This window comes from Typopeltis vanoorti, chromosome 9, assembly GCF_054136105.1.
Source record: "Typopeltis vanoorti isolate ZY-2024b chromosome 9, IOZ_Tvanoo_1.0, whole genome shotgun sequence".
Classification (NCBI taxonomy): Eukaryota; Metazoa; Arthropoda; class Arachnida; order Uropygi; family Thelyphonidae; genus Typopeltis; species Typopeltis vanoorti.
Genome location: NC_143557.1, coordinates 123115325 through 123136855, shown reverse-complemented (window position 1 = coordinate 123136855; position 21531 = coordinate 123115325). Strand labels below are relative to the sequence as shown.

At 36.1% G+C, this 21531-nt stretch overlaps 1 pseudogene across 2 annotated transcripts in view; it reads left to right on the top strand.

Moving 5' to 3' along the window:
* Window positions 1–21531, top strand: part of LOC150103494 (ubiquitin-conjugating enzyme E2Q-like protein 1 pseudogene) — a 51334-nt pseudogene that overhangs the window by 18548 nt on the left and 11255 nt on the right. The window contains exons 1-2 of one of the 2 annotated variants that reach the window (XR_016548785.1): window positions 3052–3166; window positions 12348–13212. The product of XR_016548785.1 is annotated as a ubiquitin-conjugating enzyme E2Q-like protein 1 pseudogene, transcript variant X2 (transcript). Of the gene's footprint in view, window positions 1–3051; window positions 3167–12347; window positions 13213–21531 lie in introns of those variants that run through there. The other variant, XR_016548784.1, reaches the window with a different exon arrangement.

Below are 21531 nucleotides of genomic sequence, written 5' to 3'. Positions count from 1 at the left end.
TTAGACGCTATTTGAATGACAGGGGGTCTCGAATTTAAAGTGCTTTTGATTCTTGAAAATGCACCCGGTCATCCTGCCATAGAACACCCAAATGTGCAATTTTTTTTTTTTTCTGCTGCCAATACCACATCATTGCTACAACCTCTAGGTCAGGGTATAATTGCGACTTTTTAAACATATTATGTCAGACGAACATGTCAGTACTTTTGGAAAAGCTAAATGATGATGAAACACTGTCAGTTATGGATGAGTGGAAAAAAATTTCAATTATGGATTGAAAATTTTTTGTATTGATCAGGTTCGATTATCGTTATCTGAATTGAGACCAGAATCTATGAATGCATGCTGGAAAGCTACTTGGCCCGCATGTGTTAAAGAGAATTCTCCTGTTCCCTTCAATCATACTGCAGAATTCCCGTAATAAGTTTGGCATGTGAAATTGGCGAAAAAGGATTCAATGATCTTACGTCGGCAGATATCGAAGAATTGTTAATTGATAAACCATTTAGCGAACACGAAATAATGGAGATTGTTTCTGAATCTCCTGAAAGCGAAGAAGTTAATGATAATGATCAAGATAATCCTACTTTTACTGCTGATATTATTAAAGAAGATCTTAAACTGGCCAGTGATTTAGGCAATTATTTTTCCCCACATGATCCAAATGAAAAACGTGCTGGGAAGTTTTCACGTGATCGTAAGTTGTTAATGTCTTCATATACAGAGAATTATGTCGCCACTTATCTAAAGCATCAACACAGCGATTAATAACTGAGTTTATGCCTAAAACTACTGAAACAACCAGTGGTACTTTTTTTCAAGACATGACAAGAAGAATTCCATAACTTAAGGAGGAAGTCGATGACGATAATACCACATCTAGTAGTACTAGTGATATTACGGTCTCACGAAAACGAAAGCTTTCGCGTTTATTGTCAGAAACTGATAGCGAATAACATAATTTTTTTATAGAATCCTTAGCAAACAACCGAAATGAATATGTTTTTTTTTTTTAAAGTTATTAAAATTCATCATATGTATGTGTGTTCTCCATGAAATGTAAATAAAAATCTTATGATCCAAAGAATTTAATGTTTTTTTTTTTTTCATTATTTTGCTTATATTTCAGGTCTGGAACCAATCTTCACTTTTTCTATGGAGTCAGTAGTTATTTTTTCGCGTAATTTTTAGGAACGTATCTATCGCGTAAAAAGAGGTTTAGGTGTACTTTGGAAATATTTCATGAGGGAGAAACTGTTGTACAGAAGTGAGATGGGAGGAATGAAAGATAACTGGGAGTAATTGGTTCAATAAGTATGCAGTTCGACTATAAAAGGATGTTCAGCAGCTATAGTAAAAGTTCCTATAAATCTGGTAGAATTATGAAGCATAATAGTTGCTAGTTCTGCTGAACAATGGCCATTGAAATATGTCTAGAAGAGTCGCAATGCAGAAACTGATCTATGGGACAGTAGCCGAAGAGTATAAGAGACGTGTCATTTAACAAATGGACTGAACTGTCGAGAACTTTTAGGAAGGTCTTAAGTGCACCACTCCATACATGAAGCAGTGTTTTAATGTTGGTCGGATTTGTGATTTTTACCGAGTAAATAACTGTTCGGTAGAGAAATACCCTTTTGACTGGAAAAGGATGCCAAGTTTTTTGAAAGCTGATATGATTGTGCCAGGAAAGATTTGAATATTTGGTCTTGACTGTTGAGCTCAGCATTATCAAAAATAAGCAGAGAAAGGGTCTTATACGGGAGAACAAAACTATGTTTCAGAGCATTGACTAGGTTGCTCCCAGTCAAGGATACTGTGAAGCCAGTGTTCAGGACACTTATTATAGATCTTGAAGTATGAGATGTTTGAACACTTTGAACCAAGAGTTTATTCTGAGTAAGACGAGTGGAGTGTGCTATCATCAGCAAAAATATGAACAGGTTTGAAGTCAATGAGATATAGTAATTTATATAAATCAGGAAGAAGGTGGGTGAAATGACAGAGCCCTGGGGGACACCGGCATTGACAGGAAAGTGAAGAGAGAACACCATCCACCATTACACGTAGGAATCAATCTGAGGGAAAACTGGCGATCCATTTATACAAGGATGAAGGCAGTCGAAATGATGGTAACTTGCTAAACCTCGATATTAGACCCCATCAAAAGCCTTGGAGATGCCAAGAGCAACAGCACAGGTTTCTCTTAACCTTTCCATGGAATGTGTCCAAATGTGAGTGACGTAGGTCGGGAGATCTATGTATCTGGGGTGGAAATCCATATTGGTAGTCACTAATTAGATAGTTGGTTTCAAAGTGTTGACGAAGCTAACTGTTGATAACCTTCTCCATTACTTTAGAAAACTGAGAGCGATAGCTTGATAGTAAACACTCATCTCATTTGGGGGGAGGGAGGGCAGGGACTGGTTGTATATGAACTGATGGGGTGAATGCCAGCTGACTAGTTTAGTGAATAAATGATAAAGAACAGGTGTTTAGTTCAAGAGTACATCTCTTGAGCACAGTGGATGGGATTCCATCAGGACCGACTGCATTCAAGTTATTCATAATTCTTGCAGAAGATCACAGGAAACATGAGATGCAATATTGCATGTAAGTCGACTTAACATGAGTTAACTAAATTATTTATAGGCCCAACTTCGTATATCTCGAAGTATTATCTGTCGCTTAAGTCTTTACTATAAACAGTACAAACATTCACTAGTTAATTGTAAACACAAGAACAAACAGCTGTCTGACACCGTGATCAATAGCATTCTTGATTCATTAAATTCTACTCTTTATCACGGAAATAAAACACCAAACAGTTCAGCGCGTCTGGTGGCAGATTATTGAATGCAATTTCCTTTGACGAGATTTGCGTCGCTATGGCTAGCAACAGACGTGCGCAGAGTGAACTATGGGTAGACGCCATGAACGAACTCTGGTTTCTAGCGTGCGTTATCGATTTGGGTTTGTCAGTTAGAATTTAATGGAGACTGAAGTTCATAATATTTAAACTTGTCTCGGGAGTCGCTATCGCCTGGTAATTAGTTTCGTTAAATGTTTGTTTTTTCTAGTGATGCGTTTATCTGAAAAGCAGAAGTTATTATTCACTATCTGCAGAATACTCGGATTTCAGTGACGCTATTTTTGTTGACAAAAGGTGAGCTACTTCAGAATTGTTTTCCTCAGAATTTAGCAATTCATGCCCTCAAAATAAATTTCGCTGTACAGTAGATACTAATATAACTGTCACTGAAGCTTATGCTATATCAATCATAAAATATGTTCGTAGTAGTTTAGTTTAGCAAATCCTTACATGCATTATTGCTTGCCGCAAATATCTTGCTGTTTTGTTTTTTTTTACCTCCTCAGGTGTGCAGGTGCATAGTCGCTTTTGTCATATTGATTACATGTTAAAATATTGCAGAGTTCAAATGAATAATTTAAAAAAAAAAATGACTTCCTTGGATTGCATAGTTTGTCTTTGACTACTAACGGTTTGTATGCGTTATATTTTGAATAAAGTTTGTATGTGGCCTGTTGTCTGCTTCAGGGAGTCATTCTCTCATCGAGAGAAAAACATTGTAGGTCATGTAATGCCCAGAATGTACGTTAGTATCCAAAAGCTAAGGACGAACTACATTTTTGCCTATATGAAATTTTCATGACTACAGCCAAATGTGGATATAAATTAAATTCTACTACATTAGTTTATACCAAAATTTGTACGAAATGTTTATAAATTTCGTACAAATTAAATTCCAATACGTTTTTGGCAAAAGTTACAACTTTCCTAAGGATGTAGTTAAAGAATTGATGTACAGTGCTTACAGAAAACTATGCGAAGATACAATTTCAGTATGGAATATGTCCATCCCGAACTGCGTTGCAGTCTCACAACATCGTACAATGCTTTAGCACCAGGTGATTCAGGAGTTCTGAGGCAAATTGGTCTTCTCCTCCTTCAGAGCCAGGATAAGGTCTTGTTTGTTTTCTGGAGGGGAATTTCGAGCAGTAATGTATCTCGCAATTGCGTCCTAAACGTTCTGTGGGGTTGAAATCTGGGAAGTGTGCTGGCCACTCGATTCGATTAAATATCCTCGATCATCAGAAGTATACACACCGCTTGTGTACGATGTATGTTACAGCCATCCATAAAAATAAATTCTTTGCCTACAGCCAGGACCGTACTTGCGCACAGGCGCTAGATGGGGGCCCCAAAAAGTGGGACCAATTTAAGCCCCCCCCCCAAACAATGAGGAAGGGGTTTTCAGAGCATACTAGCTCCTCGGGCCCCGCCCGCCTCGGGAAAAGTAAGTACGGCCCTGCCCTGTCACGGAACAATCGAACATGACATTGAGTAACTTCGTTGCAGTATCGTTCACCGGGATTTGTAGCTTCAGTGCGGCCATTAAGCATAATGCCTTCCCACACTATGACCCCAGCATCGCCATATCTATCTCTTTCAAGAACATTTTCGCGATGGTCACTTTCATGCCAGATCAAGTGTCGTCTAGAATTGTAGGAAAGACTAAAACGACTCATCTGTAAAGAGTGCATTAGGGCATTGGTGTCTTGTACAAGTTTTTTTTTTTTTTTTTTTTGGATAAAACACCACTAAAAACATGCTCTACAATGAGCCATGGATAAAAAGACGCCGACTACAGGCTGTTGGGCGTATAGGCCTATCTTTCCACAGTTTGTCAAGATATCTTCATACCTGTGCTTGAGTGGAGCTGACCTGCCGTGGTGGTCTTCAGGCTTCGTGATAGAGCGAGGGCGACCTCTTAGCAAACATCTGGAACATATTCAATTGGTTTGAAATACTGCCGAGAGCTTGGATACAAGGCTATGCGAGATTCCAAATTCTCTGACAATGATTGCTGTAGACAAATTTCCCATATTCTGTTCCCAGTACCAACTAGTATCGTGGAGTTCAATTTTTGTGTGCAGTTAACAACCTATCTTGAGAAGTGAGAAACCCTGAAGGTTTCTCAACAGTTGAAGATCGATATACACTACATGGTTGGCCAGAAACAGACTGTGGGTGGCAGTGTCTTGGTATGGAGATTTGTTCTTCTGGACATCACTGGTCTTCTCATACACAGACAAAGAATTAGTGGTCAAAGTGTGTCCTGAACACACTTTGACCGGTAATTCTTACCAGGGAATTGGTTCAGACCAGGTTGCCCAACATGGCGACGTGTCCCGATGGATCTGGGTTTTTGCAACATGACAACGCTCAGTGTCGCAAAGGGTTGCATTTCTAGCATGGTTGGAAGAGCATATCCAAGGATTTCATGTGCTTCCCTTTTCGTCTCATTCTCCTGAATTGAATCCCATCTAGCATTTGTGGAATTACATGGAACGCAGAACTGTCGTCGTTGGATGGAGGTTGACTTCCAGGACGTTTTTGTCTGATTGTTCCCAGAATACTCAAGATATCTACCGTAGTCTAGTAGATGCAATGTCAAGGCAGGTATGAGCACTTGTCTCGTCTAAAATAGTGGGTAATGCAATAGTAGGTAAGTGGTCATAATGTTTTGACACATGAGTGTAGTTTATTATATTTAATTGGTCTATCCATAGACCACACTATCTTCCAGTGTTTTCCAAATTATGGGCTGTAAGTGTGAAACGGAAAATGAAATTAATCTCCAAATAAAAAAGTAAGTCGCATCATTTAGCTGTTCAGTACCATGTTTGAAGCAGTGTACGCTTACTACGTTTTGAATTTCTGGCTTTGCTGCCAGTAAATATACGTACGCGATTCGCAATCTTAATTATCAACCTTAAGGGTAATAAAGCAAAATAAATTGAGAATCATAAACATTACTTTGGATTCAGTTTTCATACAACAGTTATGAATAGCACTGTTTTATGAATTAAATATTGAATTAATTTCTTCAATATTATTGAAAGATTTAAACACTGAAGATGTTACGTTTGCTATTTCAATTGTAACGATCTGCAAATGACTCAACTCTACATTAAGAACAGAGAACAGATTTAAGCAACTTTTGTGCTGAAAACTAAGCCTAATGATTAACAGGGCATCTAAAGACATCCACATTTCAGAAAAGAAATAACGTATTACGAATCTTCCAAAAATTGTATTCATAGTGTGTACAGAAACTTTTGTAGCATATTGTAAATGTTTAAATTAACAATTTGCTTTTAATCATTAAGAGCGACAAAGAAGTGATTGACAAATGTTCATCAAAGTTACCGCTAACGTCGTTCCTCGTGTCTTACACGGCGGACACTCCGAATATGCAAAGACAAGCAACACTAATAACTGCACATTTTGCAACTTCTTGTAAATTCCCTACGTGATCGAGATTTTCTGGAACAGCACACAATCACTCGACCATTTGAGTTGAATATCACCTCATCCTACCAAATAATCGTGTGTCCACAAATTATGCACTCTTTGCTTGTTCATAAAACCCGCCTGCGCAATCCAGAATCTTCAGTCGTTTCAGATCAGTGTTTCATCACATGCGATTTCCTTAGCTATTTTGAAAAGTGCTTAATCTTCACTCTGCTGATTCCAGTCTCAAATGCATAAGCTTGTTTTGTGACAATCATGGGAGTAGTTGTAACACAATAAAATTATTCTCACCTGATGAGCAAAGTTTCCCAAATCTTTTCTTGGATGCCTACCTCTCAAATTTATCACGAATTTTCATTGAAAATTCATTTTTATAATCATTGTCAAATTCCCTATCGCTTATGGATCATTTCGCTTTTGTCTCTGCAACCATCGCCATCTGTTAGGTATTTACGAAACTAATTGGATGCACATTAAAACGATCCACCATAACTACTTCAGATTTTATTTGCCATCTTGCGAATAATCTTTTGAGAACAGTCCTCTTGAATTTTGACATGATGTAAACTGTTTAGCTTTATGGTTATACTATTAGAGATAATGACATTTAATTTTTTTTTCTTCAGTATCTTTTCTTATCTTAATAGAAAATGTAATAATACTTGTTGGTTGGTTTTTTTATAATAATTATTAATGAATTCTTTAATAACAAGGAGGCCCATTGAAAATGTTCCTGACAGGATGGGGGGGGGGGGTAACGCATTCCATAGCTCAGAAACCGCTGCTATTGACTTTGTTTAGCCGTCCAAGGAATATGATATACCAAAAGGATGGCTTGTTATCATATAGCAAATGAAATTCTAGTCGGCAGGGTTGTCATGAGTGAAACTGAACTCTAGTCACTGAACAATAAAGCCAGTGTTCTTCACTACATTTATTTTTAAATAAGAGAAAACTAAGGATTTTACTTATACTGATTATTACTTCATGAAGATTCATATGCTCATAGATTTTATTAGGGAAAAGTTGGGGAAAACATTACTTTTTTTTTTTTTTTGAGATATGTTACTCTCCTTCCAAGAGCCTACATATATTATTATGGACGAAGTCAGTGCAAACATGTCTTACTGTGTTAAGAGTTAAACGGTTTTACATCTTTAACTTCTAAATTTTGCAGTAAAATATTATTTTAAATAGAACATAGCGGGCTCCTGGCACCCAATGCCAAGAGTCAGCTATGAAATTTGTTTCAAAATACTTGGATACGAAAGACTAATGGATTGATTCTTTTCAATAGCTTTGCGACGCCAAATTGCATTCTTCTAGCTTTCTTCAACTTCTATCTTCACTAATTTAGGCCAAGTGGTCATCTCAGCCTAGTGTTTCATTCGTCTGCCTCGATTTCTTTATCCCTTTAGTCTGTAATTAATGAGCACTCTCATGTGGTATTCGTTCTAGATGTTCCTTCCATTTATTCTGTTCAATATCCATTACTGATGTCGGGATTAGTCTTTCAATGTCTTTTATGTCTTCATTTCGTATTTTATAGTCTTGAACTGTTTTTATTTGATTTTGATCGGTGATTCTTTTCTTATCTGTTATTGTTTTTGTTCACATTTTGTATAATGTTGATTTGATAAAAACATACTTATTTTGATGACGATTGCTGGCCTTAATGTTTTATTTCGTTTACCTACATTATTTTACGCGGATATTCCCCCCACTGGAATGCCATAGATGGTTCCCCGTTCTTGAGCAATTGATAGCTCTAATTAATTAGATTGAATAAAACTATTTTTACATTATCCTTAATTTCTCCAAATATCACTCGTTCAAAGAGAAATGTAATCTTTTTCTATTTGAATTCCACTGGTAATTTTATTGATACATACACCCATACACCAAATAAATACTGGAGTCAGGGAGATCTTTGTCTAAGTTCTCAAACGTTTTGGTTGTGTCTTTGCTTCTTTTTATGTTCACTGATTTCATATAAGTTTATAAGCTTACTAGGGGTGCTCCTCCCCCCCCCCCCGAGTTCCGGATGGGTAGGCCGGTTCTCCTTGAATTCCGATGACTCGAATTTTGAAAACTCAAAAGGGGGGTACCGCCCCCTGGCGTCTACAGCGCCCAACCCCCGAGTTCCGGACTGGTAGGCCGGTTCTCCTTGAATTCAGATGACTCGAGTTTTGAAGACTCGACACTCAGGGTAGCCCTGAGTTTCAAAACGTTTCAAATAACTTGACAAAAAACGTGACACAAAAACGTTACAAAAAAGGGGTTATCATTTTATATTATAGAGTAGATTTATAGGTAAACGTTAAGAATTCAGATTCTCGGTTTATTGTATCCATATCTTTTTCTTTAAAAAATTTAATAAGTAGAAAATCACGTAAAAAAAATAGTAAAAACACTTTAATAAAATAAATGACCAGTTTCGTAAAGTCCTGTTGTATATTTCTTCAGAATGAGAAAAAACAACGCAACTAGTCGTCTATTTTAAAGTGTTACGTTTTAAGTGGATTCTCCAATAGGAAAGTGGTTTATTTCAATATACCAGAGAACTTGCATAATGTCAAACTAGTAATAATCTATGAATAATCTATGAATACCATGTGCGTTTCAAGTCATTCTCTTCTCAGTTAGTATTTCAATAACGAATATAGAATCACTGCAGAATATTTTAAATATCTAAAACCATTTATGATTTCAAGAACAGGGTTGATTCTGTTCGGTTTTTTTTTTTTTTGGCATGTATTTAATAGCTTTTTTTTTTTTTTTACAAAAACCACAGAGGAATGATTTATTCAACTGTTCTTATTCTCATTTAAAATAAATAAATAGGAATATATTGCATGTTTCTAGTCACTAGATATTTTACCAGTGTTATATTTTGTATATTAATGTAAGAATCGTTTGGTTAAATTTATTTCCTATATTTTATAAGCTCATTTGGGATTTTATCTTCTCTTGATCATTTACTGTTAATTATTCTCATTGTTATTTGGGAGTGCATTATCCGTTAAATTTCATTCAGAAATCTTTTCAACGATTCTGATCATTTATTTCCTTTCTAGAGATTGATACTAATAATCAATCCATCAATTTATCTATCCGATATCTTTTTTTTGGTCCTTTTTGCAAAACAAAACTTTGTTGGTTGTTGCTTTATAGATTTGTGGTGGAGATTGTGGTTTATAAATTTCATTCTTCAAAAAGTAAATTAAAGTTGCCAGTTCTGTTAAACATGCCCAAATTCGATTAGGCGAGTTTCACAAAATTATTATTTTTATCCTCCTTAGTGCTCGCATATTAAAATCTGTCCAATTAGAGTAAAAGTTGTATGAAATTAGTACTTAAAATCCGTCCAGAAACATGTCGAGACATTCAAGTGTCTGTTTAAATCGAAACCACAATTCAATTGTGGTTTAAATCGTAGGTAACTTTTGGTGCAGCATTTTTTTTTTTTTTTTTTTTTTTTTTTTTTTTTTTTTTTTTTTAAATGCTTCAGAACCATAAAGAATTGTAACGTTTAAGTAAGTAAATTGTGTACAGTACGTAAGAATATATGGGTGCGATGATGAATTATTTCACCACCATTCAAGAGTATTAAGAAATTCATCTGTATGAGCTCGAAATATTTCCATAGTTTAAGCCAATGTAAGAATGGGTAGTAATAATGAATGATAGCTTATAAGAATGCAAAGAGAACCCCTCGTATTTTCTGTTTCATTTTAAATTGATTTTGGACTACTTTTTTGTTTACTTCAGACATGTCTCAAATTGTCTTTAGGATAAATTATTTCCTGTGAAGGGATTTCTTGTGATGGTAACCCCCTCACGCCCTCAACGTGTTCATTCTTTTGATTCACAGATGCAGATAATTTTTATTATTACAATAAAATAATTTTAGCATCAGTTATAAGATTACAGAAAATACATATTTCAGCTACTACAGTCTTACAGCATTCTTTACAACGGTGATTCTTGTTCCTGCTCTCAGAGAAAGCCAAAAAATGAAACTTAGAAGAAACACTGTCCTCAGCATTTAGAAAACTGTCTTGCATTTCCATTTAAATATATTAAACAAATCTATATTCCAATTTTCAAACGGCAACATTGAGCCCTTCTCCAAGTATTTCTTTACCAATTTAAGAGGTCGTTCCTGGAAGAAGTAGCTTTCTCTTAGCGTCTTTCTGTAATTTAATCCTAGCTACATAATGCGGTAACGTATTTTACAAGAAATTTGCATTCCTTCTAAGATTTATGCTTTTTTTAATGCACGATAGTTTTTGAGTTACAAGAAGTTTTTTTACGTTCTGAGAATGCATGGCCCTAACTTTTAAACTAATCTGTGACGGAACATTTGGTCTCTGTCTTTTGATGAATCTACTTTCAATCGCACAGGATGCACAGTTTTTGATTGTTCTATAGATAATTTCACGGTCATTGTTCAAACGAACTAGTAACTCAATTCCGCCACTTTCTCCTCGAAAAACTTCCTTCTCTTCATTCAACTCTGCCCTGTGAAACCAACCTCCTTCATCAGTGTTTCCTAGAAACTAATCTGTTTGTTTAAAGCAAACGTCAACAACTTCCTGTTGTTTATCAGACCTTTGACCCATCCACAACTTTTTCGACCTTTCTTTAGGTATAAATAACAAATCTTTGTTCCATAGATTGTTAATATTTTATTACCATTTGGAAAAGATTGTCGATTGATTTGGCTGTATTCGAAATGTCGGTCTTTGATAAATGGACACATTTCAAACCCTTATGAATGAAGAATAAAGTAAGATCGTACTCAAGTAATAGTGCTAAAGTAGAAATAACTTAATGATTAATCAGAATGAAAACTAATATAGGGAGATATGAATCGGAAGCCTTACTTTTTATGGCTGAAGTTATATTATTATAAAATAATATAACCAACATTTAAAATCTCTATGTTGCTGGTCGTATACTGCTGTGATAAGATCTAAGAAAATTTAGTTAGTGTTATTTATTTTTAATAAACTCGGCTCATGAAAGATTCCAAACATATAGTTTAGTAACGCGGGTTGATCAATGGTTAGATAAGCCTTGCTCCAGATAGTTTTTATTCTCCCATTGTTATTGGAAACATTACCTTCAGAGTTCTCATTTTCATAGGAGAAGCATTCATCCTATCTTCTATATGCTTATCTACTTACTAGTCTTCTAATTTAACCCAATATTCCCAGAATGACTTTTTCCATGTTTGACTGCGTTATTTTCATTGTCTCCGGTTGTCTTTTAAGCAAGGCTCCAAGTTTCATTCCAAGTTTGTATGTCATTATTGGAAGTATACACTGATTGTAAATCTTTCCTTTTAAGCAGTTTGATAATTTTTCTTTAAATATATCTCTATATCAGTTAGTTTTTTCCATGCTGTTGTTCTAGCTAATATTTTTTAATCAAATTTGTAGTCATCTGGAATTAATTGTCTCGCATATTTCACTCTCATTAGGTAATCCAGTATCTCGATGTTTTTTTTTTTTTTCCTCTTAAGCGAGAAGGAATGTAGCGCCACTCATTTGTTGTGGTCATACTGAGAATTAATGTACCAAACGGAGATCGAGATATTAAAGTCCCTCTATTGTAGTTAATCTGAACATTACACACTTAGTTATTGTCGATTGTTTTGTCTTCCAGAGGTATGAATTTTAGTCTTCTAGTTAATTATCGACAGGAAATTTTAAATGCTTTATATTGTTTTTAATTTTGATTCATTTTATGTTTAAAGCTATACAATATTCTCAAATTCCGTTTTTTTTTTTTTTTCGGCATTAATTTTAAGCCGCAAATTTCATGAATGACTTATAACTGAACGATTTTGCTACCCTTCACCAATGTTTATAGCATTTTATATTAAAACCCGCTCGCCACTTTGTTATATTTATCTTGTTGGTACATTCTTAATTATGCATAATGGTGAATACAACTTCTCATAATTAGAAAGTAGTTCATTTTTATTTTTAATTTTCAGAATTAAAATGATCAGTCTGTACAGGTGACTCAAGACATTTTGTGTAGTCCAAAACTTTCATGCATATGGCTGCAGCATTCAAGAAGTTCTTCAGATCTGTTGACCGTCTTGGTGAAAAGAGGGAAGATAAAAAGAGTACTTCGGAGTCTCCTAGCCATCAATGTACTGCTCGACGAAAAGTATCGTATAGCGACAGTCCTCGACTTTCTAGACGTGATTATAAAATCGTACCAATGGATGATGTCAGAGGAGAAAGGAGCACCGTTCCAAGGACTATGTTCAAGTCTAGACTGTCCAAGAAGAATCAGATGGTGTCGGATGACCTGACGAAAACCACACAAGCAGTTAGATCGCGGCGATTGATGAAAGAGTTCCAGGATGTCAGTAAAGAAGCAAATAAAAGCGCCAATCCACCATTCACTGTAGAATTAGTTGAGGATAATTTGTTTGAATGGAATGTAAAATTGTTCCAGATCGATCCTGAATCCGATTTCTACAAGGATATGCAAGAGACGGGTTTCACTTTCGTGTTGCTCAATATTACGTTTCCTGATAACTTTCCATTTTCACCTCCTTTTGTGAGGGTAATTTCTCCTCATATAGAGAAGGGATTCGTGATGGAAGGTGGTGCCATTTGTATGGAGCTTCTAACCCCTCGAGGATGGGCTTCGGCTTATACCGTGGAAGCAATTATTATGCAGTTTGCAGCCAGCTTGGTGAAGGGGCAAGGTAGAATCGCTAGAAAGCCAAAAAGTGGACATGAGTTCAACCGGAAATTAGCGGAAGTGACGTTTCGAACTCTGGTTAAAACTCATGAAAAATATGGCTGGGTGACTCCGCCCCTAGCCGATGGCTGATCATTGATGTAAGTATCAATTGAATATAATCAAAATATATAGTAATGTATTTATTTGTCGTTAATTTTTTTTAAATTTGAAATTTAATTTTATTTTACCTTTTGGGGGAGAGGAGGATATGGATAATTTATTAAAGCATTCTCAGGCAGTTACTTCTAGATCTATATTAAATCTATCAAAATTGCCTGGTCCTTGAGAATTCAAATTCGGGTTATTTCAACAAAGGGGGGTGACGTTCTTCCGACTGTGCTACGAAGTTAGTCACGCGTTTGCAAAGGACAGTTCGGCTTTCTTTGAGGGCCACATTGCTTCTCTAAATCAAGCGATAATAACATCGACATCTAGAACAGCGCCAAAATAGCTAAATCTTGTGTTTGAACAAGTCATAGCATAGTTCGTAAACTGATTATATCAACAGCATTTCTTATATTGATCCAATTAGGAAAACCAGAGATCAGTCAGTTTAGGAGATAATGATTTTGGTCCATAATACTGAACACAATGATGAACAAAACTCTTTCGTTCATCATTCTCAATACTTCAGTTAGCGTCATTGCAGGAATAAACATTTTATCTTATAAGTTTCAGGATCCTATTCCTTCAGCCATATGGCTGGTGGGGATAGCTATATGCTACTATACTAGGGAGTTGTATAGTAGCATATGGAGTTGTCTTCCTTGCCGTAGTATATTTATGACTGTAGCCGTGTGAGTTCAAAACAGGCGAACCAGTCCCCTGAAGGATGAAAAACCAGAGTTACCGGGAGAAAAACCCTCCACCTCCGTATGAGACCGGTTAACTCGCATTAATCGAAAGATACCGAATAAAGGTTCCTTCCGTCACAGACAGGAATTGAACCCAGGTCTTTCCGACCGAAGGGCTTCATCTATATCGACTGAGCTACGGAGGCTCAAGTTTCAGGATAAATGGAATATAAACCATATTTTTAGTTATTTTGTAGACATCGATAAGAGAAGAGCGAAAAACAAATACTTGGTTCTTCTAAAATGCTTTTTTTGGTGCATTTGAACTGCAAACGCTCGTACAATACCCCTATTATTCGCAATGCAATTTAAAATAATAATAATTAAATTTAAAAAAAACGCAAGGAGTAGCAAGATTAATGGCAACTTGGTTTCTTCCCCAAATCCCTTTTTACCAATCAACTATGTCACTTATTACCTCTTCTGTAGAATTGAAGTAATTTAAAAACATTAAGAGTTTAAGCCAGTTCAGTTTATGATCACTGGTTCTAACAGGTACTAAAGCTCACGGCCTTCCAAGTATCCTTGGATTTCATAACCTAATTCTTGGATAAGGTGGTTAGCCCTATGCTTAAGCATTTTGTCTGCAAATTGTATGTGTTCTACTTGCCAGTAGGCCTGACTGTAGAACGAAAAGCCAGTTCAGTTAGTCTCGAGTAACTGAAAGGAAAGCAAAATAGAAAAATTCTTGCTATTAGATTCTTTTAGTATTTGTGACAGATTTGTTTTGTTTATTTTATTAGAATTTTTAATTAATCAGTTTTAGCTTAAAGATATATTTACTTTTATGTGAAATTACTGCAAAGTGGAAGATTTACTATGACCAAGCAAAGAAGAATGCTTATGATTCAAGACTTGGATATGATCGATATAACTGAAAAGAGGTGAATGGTCAAAGCCATTCTATTCTATATTTTTAGCGCCTTCTTTAATATAGCCTATAGCAGCGGCGACGTACTTTAGTTGCAGAAATACGAGTTGGAATTCCTCATGTAATGCGCAGAAAATTAAAAATAAAGGATACTTTAAAACGTTCTTTGAAAGTATTTAAGCTTGTACGAAAATATGAAGAGAACTTTCCTGGTAGTGCACAAATTAAGACAAACTCTGCCTAGGAATTCGTATATTCGTACACATACCGGTCACTGAATTGGAAACTTTTATTTAAAACCATGTTGGATCTCCTTTAGCCTGAATTACAACACATATGCGGTTTGGCATGGATTCCACAAAGTTTTGGATTGCATCCACGTCTACAGCATATAAATCGTTCATGAGACAGTCCTTTTAAGTGGCTCTGATTTGACTGAAGAGAACTTTGCTCCCGGATCTGTTTTCTACATGTCCCATACATCTTCAATGGTTTTCATATCCGGGCTTTGTAGTGGCCAGGGAAGGTGGTGGAAGTCGCTTTAATGTTCGTTGAACTACTACTGAACAATTCTTGCGCGATGGATAGTAGCAGGGTCATCCATGCAACAACTATCACCCTCTGGATAAAGAATCAATACTGCAGGATGGACTTGATTGGCAACAATGTTCAGATATTCCATAAAATGCATCCGACCTTCCAGCCATATCAGGGAACCCATTTCGTACCAACAGAACATACCCCACGCTATGACATATCCTCCAGAACCTTGTTTTACAAACAAGCTAGGTTCAATGCTTCATGGGACTGCTGCCAAACTCTCTGCCTACCATCGGCACAAAACAACGTCGGTATATCATCGGACCATATGATTTTTTTTTCAGTCTTCCAATGTCTAGTCATGGTGTTCCTGACACGACTGTAGACAAACTCTCCAGTTCTTCTCAGAAATCAATGATTTCCGTATAACTATCAATGCCGATCGTCTTCAATTCCCTACCCACAATTCAATTAGATATGGGTCAGGAACAGCCTTCATTAAATGCCTCGATCAATTGCTGCACACACACACAAAGTTGTTTGTCCGTACAAGCTTTCTCCGGCGAAGGCGATTTCGTTCCTGACATTGTCTTAAGACCACAGTTACGCGCCTCTTATACAAGCAAGTGGATTAGTTTTGCACTGATTAAACACCCTGAATATCTCACCTTTTGAGAAACCAGTCAGCTTTGCTATTTTCAAAATCGTAGCTCAAACCAGACGGGTACCCACAATAAGCCCTTTCGAGCTTCGAAAGATCCTTTGTTTTACCCATTGTGATCAACACTATTGACGATTACTGTCCAGTAACATTCATAAATAGTTGCCTAGAACACGTGCTGATGCACGTGACCAAGTATTTTTTCACGCCGTTTAAGTGACGTTTATTTACATCTGGGAGTAAACAGAAATCTAGACTAGCATAATAGCTTTTTTTCATAAGCGAAATCTTGATCGGTATGTAAATCATAATCAATGATCTAGAATTTGACTTGTTAATGAAGTGTTAAATGAAGAATAATATTCTTAGTTTACAACAAGCTGCTAAAACTTTTTGCGTTTCAAACTTTAAAAAAAAAATTTCTGATTGGAAATGATTGTTATTACGTAACACCTCTAGGGAGTACAAAAACTCATCGAGGGAAGGCACCTACTCTACAACTCTCTGTTTCTACCACTCCAACCGCAACTACCTTCATCTAAACCAGCGCCATCTGCTGCTGACCACCACTGGTATTTTCACAGAAAATCGCAAACATCCATGACACGGCGGGATTCAAACCCGCAGCCTTTTGGCTGGAGAGCGGTACGCTAACTACTCGACCAACGAGGTGTTTACTGATTTTTACAAATGTTTGTTACGCCAATGAAACTTAAAATTACTAATAAAATTGAATGAGTATGCAGTCTTCTAATCCTAAGTAATGTAACATTAGGGCAATTAATGCCAATATAAGGTATGATTATACATTTTTATAGTTTACTATTTTTCATGTTCCAGTGTTGATTTTTTTTTTCAGCCTATTTTGACCGAGTGGCTAACGCACCCGCCTCAAACCAAAGGCTGCGTATGTGGTCGAATCCCACAGTGGCCTTGGATATTTGCGATTGTCTATAGATGGTAGACGAATTTCATCATCCAGTGTGAGACAACCTCCTCGCTTATTGGAGACTTGAAGTTGCAAAAATTCAGTGTTTTTGGTTTCTAATTAAGCAGGGTTTTCGGACTATGTAAAAAGAGATCAATAAAATAATTCGAAATTTAAAAATAAGAAGCCCTAGTCCACCCAGGTACTAAACGTACTACAGGTTCCCAATCTTTCGTGGTGGGAACCTGTAGTATGTTAGTACTATCGTTCATAATATAGAGGTGGCAGTCATAAACGCTGATTTTTACTTCAATTAAAAAACAACACTATCTGTCCTCTCATTCCCCATGAGCCAAGACTGAGATCCACCTTCTTCCTTTACCCTTGTCTTTTGCAACTAATTCTGCCTCTCTCTCTCTCATTCTTCAATTTTAGTCCTTCCTTTTTACCTTCTGAGATCCATATCAAAACCACCTTGTAAGTTCTGAGACCATTCTCAGTATATGTAGAATCGATTTCTATGTGTCTTTTTATTTCACTGACAGAGCAAAAAAACTCGGACTCCTTTTTTTATACATTTTGGCCAAATTATTTTTAATATCTTACACACACTAAAAACTATTTAATTTGGCTTCCTGTTTGTTTCTCAATTTCTGTCTCTCTGATCCAGTTCACTGCTACCTCTCCACTGAATGAAGAAAGCCAGGTGTATGAAGAAGAGGTGTTAAAGCTGTTGTACAAACTGATAACAATTCAGCAATAGGGACTGATGAGATATCAGCACGGATGCTGAGCGTGTTCAGCTGAACTGGCTATTCCCTTGACTAGGCTATATAATTTAAGTCTCAGGAATGGAAAGAATGTATGGCAATCCCATTGCACGAGGGTGATGCAAAGGCCGATGTATCCAACTATCGACCAGTCAGTATCTCAAGTGGTGAAGATTTTGAAAAAATTGGTTAGGGCTGGCATTCAGAAATTGACAATGAACAGCATGAGTTTACTAAGGGAGGGTCATGTTTTAATTTTATTTCACTTAATTTGCTCACATTCTATAATAATGTTACCATTGAACTAGAAAAAAGGAATGGATACACCATGATACTTTTGGGTTTTGCTAAGGCTTTTGTAGCAAACACAACTCAAAAGATAATTGCAATGCTGAAACGAACTTTGGCATGTAAAGATAAGGATGTCCTTTTGCTTCTTTATAAGACCTCACTTGGACTATGGTGCGCAGGTTTGGTCTCCTGGTTTCCTTTGTGATTCTGATATATTGGAGAGAGTACAAAGGAGAGTGTTAAACACGATATCAGGATTGTGGAATACTGATTTATGCAGACAGACTGCGAATTTGTAGACCGCAGACCTTAGCAAACAGGAGAACGAAGGTGATATGATCGAGACTTACAAACTTCTGAAAGGAACATACAGAATTTCAGTTGATGGAATTTTTCAATTTATGGAGGGTGGGAAAAGGACAAGGGGACATCCTTGGAAGCTGAGATTGAATACAGCTAAGAAGGGGAGTGAGGGCTAGATTTTTCTCTTATAGGGTAGTGCGTGATTGGAATGGATTGCCATTGGATGTTGTGTGTGCAAGCAGTGTGAATGAATTCAAGAACAAGTATGACAGCTGGTGCGTGTAGTATGTAACCTCCCTCAATGAATCCCTGACTCCCTGGCGGTATCTTAATAATAATAAATTTGGTAAAGACTTACTAAGCTAAATCAAAGTCTTTTGGTAACATTTTATTTTTATGAGCATTTAGAGTAAATAAATGAAAGAGGAATCTTTTCTCTTTCATTTATTTACTCTAAATTATTTCCCGACATTCTTCAACCTTGTTGAGCTATTTGCTCCATCGTTTCCAGATTTTTTTTTTTTTTTTATCATCTCGTGTTGTGAAATAAACAACAGACACGTGGGACATGAATATGATGTGCTAATAGTTTGGCCATATGGCTTATCTGTATCTAATAAATATTGAGATAGTAAGTTTTATGGCCGTGGGATAGTTTTCTTCACAAGCGTAAAATCGTCCATCAACATATTGTTGGTAGTAGCCACATGTGCATCATGAATTTGAGCAACGTGGACAAGTCATGACTTTGCTATCTAGATGAATTTATCCCCTGATGGAGACCGACACCTTAAAGACCAAACCTGATGCGTACTCAGCCATTTCAGACCTCCAGTATGAAGGGAGATTGTTACAGTTGGTAATAATCTACCCTAAAATGCGAACAATGGCGCATTAATCTGTTACTGCCTAAGTGTGCGTTTTGAATGTAAATGGATATCGTAAACATTTAGCTCACAAAATGTGAAAATTATCACTAAGGTCCTTGAGTTTTTTTTTTTTTTTTTTCTTCACATGCCTGTTGCTTTAAATAGCAGCATCCAACAGAGACCTTTCCTCATTCTCGACATCGGTCTCTTCGTGTCTGAACTGCTCGTATCACCAATTTATAGTCGGATGAGAAACTTTTTTTTTTCTCTCTCCGCCTGTGGCTAAGTGTTACTTGCTGTGCCATTCTGAGATAACAAAATCGCATACCACTTTTGTTTTTCTGACATGGCGACGTACATAGAAGTCATTTGGTAAGGCATAATATTCAGTGCTATATCACAAATTCATTAATGATTTTTCATTTGCATTTCATAAAGCAGTTAACGATGATAGCTGCAGGAATGTGTTTGCATAACCGATTCAGAACAAATTTTACATAATCAGTGAAAGATTTGGCATGAAAATAACCTTGTTCTGTGAACAAAAGTAATATTTGTTCACTATGGACTGATAAAAGAAATCTCCACAGAAATTTTGTAGTATTTATGTATGCGCAGGGCAAATACCTTGATTGGAAAAACCGGTGAAAACACACACGGTATCAAACTTTCGTAGTCTTAATTTGCTGTTATTTAATTGATCAGCTTATATCAGTTGAGGGTTTCTGGTCAATTTATCATTTTACCTCAAATGGCTGAGAAAATGTTCTTCATGTTTGAGCAGAATTCGAATCAAGATCTTTTCAGCAAGTGCACTCTCTAAAGGCGTCTACATATATTCGTACCAAGTTAATATCCGGAATGAAAAGGTATAGAATTTTTCCAAGTCTCCAAAATGAAGTTTCGATTAATTCTGAATGAAGTAATGAAATGATTAGCGACTAGCCTAGGACTGTTCTTGTTGCACTTACTGGACATAACAGTCTGTTGATAGAAAATGCATGCATTTTTTTCAAATAAATATGTAAATGCTATCTTTTTAATGTAGCTATTTACTGAAATTTTGTTATCACTCCTAATTTAAATAATATCCAATATAAATATTCAATATCTAAGGCTAAATTAGATCGAATATAAAATTTTTTGATTTATATTAAGAGTAATTAAAGACGCATCTAGTTGCGTATTTTTAGAAGATAGGGACGACAAGATATTTGGAACCGAAGTTGATTGAGCAGAAACACGATAAGAGAAATGTTGAGAATGAAGCCAAATCATGAGAACTTGAATGTATATTCAATAACCGAAAATGAAAAATGAATAAAACTACTAAACAAAGGTGATAAATAGACTATAGATTTTGAATGATTAAGAATTAAAATTGAGGAAGCTAACAAATTTTGAAAACTTAAAAGTAAAGAACTAAAAATGAACAAAACTTAGTGAAGTATATACAGAACCAGCAAAGTGGCGTGTTGGCGGTTTCGTTAGTTTTATCATCCTACGACGATTGTGAGTAAGTGTTCCAAGGAAAAGTTTTTTAAATGTCACTACTCCATAAAGATGTTTATCAGATTGGTATTTTTTTATAATTTACAACTATAAATATCTATGAAATTAGAATTTTATATTAAACTTAGCTATGACACATTATTACTTGAGCTACTCGTGAATTCCAACGATATCCTTCAATTAGGAAAGAGAAGGGGGGGGGGGGAAGTAATTCAAAACAGTTTTCAGACTATACTGTCTAAACCAGGGGTTCCCAACCTTTTGGCTTCCTAGAGCACATTCTAAAATACCGATAGGGCACCATCTATTTTTTCAAGTAATTTTTTTGAATTCTTTTGTTAAATGAATACATACAAAGTTTACATTATAATCAAATGTTTTATTACTTAAAAGTTTACATTATATAAAAATTCAAATATATATATGTAAGTTAGTGTGATCTTTGGCATTGCATTTCATTGGCCAGTGCTTCATAATTAGGAGAATATGATGATATTCCAGTTCTTAAACTGGAATGAACAACTTCGAATGCGCGTCTACTTTACATTGTATGCGTTTAATATTCGTCATGTGTCATTAACGCATGCGTCATATAGCATGTCATGAATTGTTGCGTGATTATTTCAAACTATACGGCACACGGTTAAACAGCGGCGAGCACACACAAATTGGTCAATGGGCGCCATGGTGCCCGCCGGCAAAGGGTTGGGAACCCCTGGTCTAAACCATAGGTTTCCAAAGTGGGCGGTACTGCCCCCCAGTGGGCGCTGAAGCCTTCTAGGGGGGGGGCTATAGTGGGATCAGAAGCATTTGGGGGT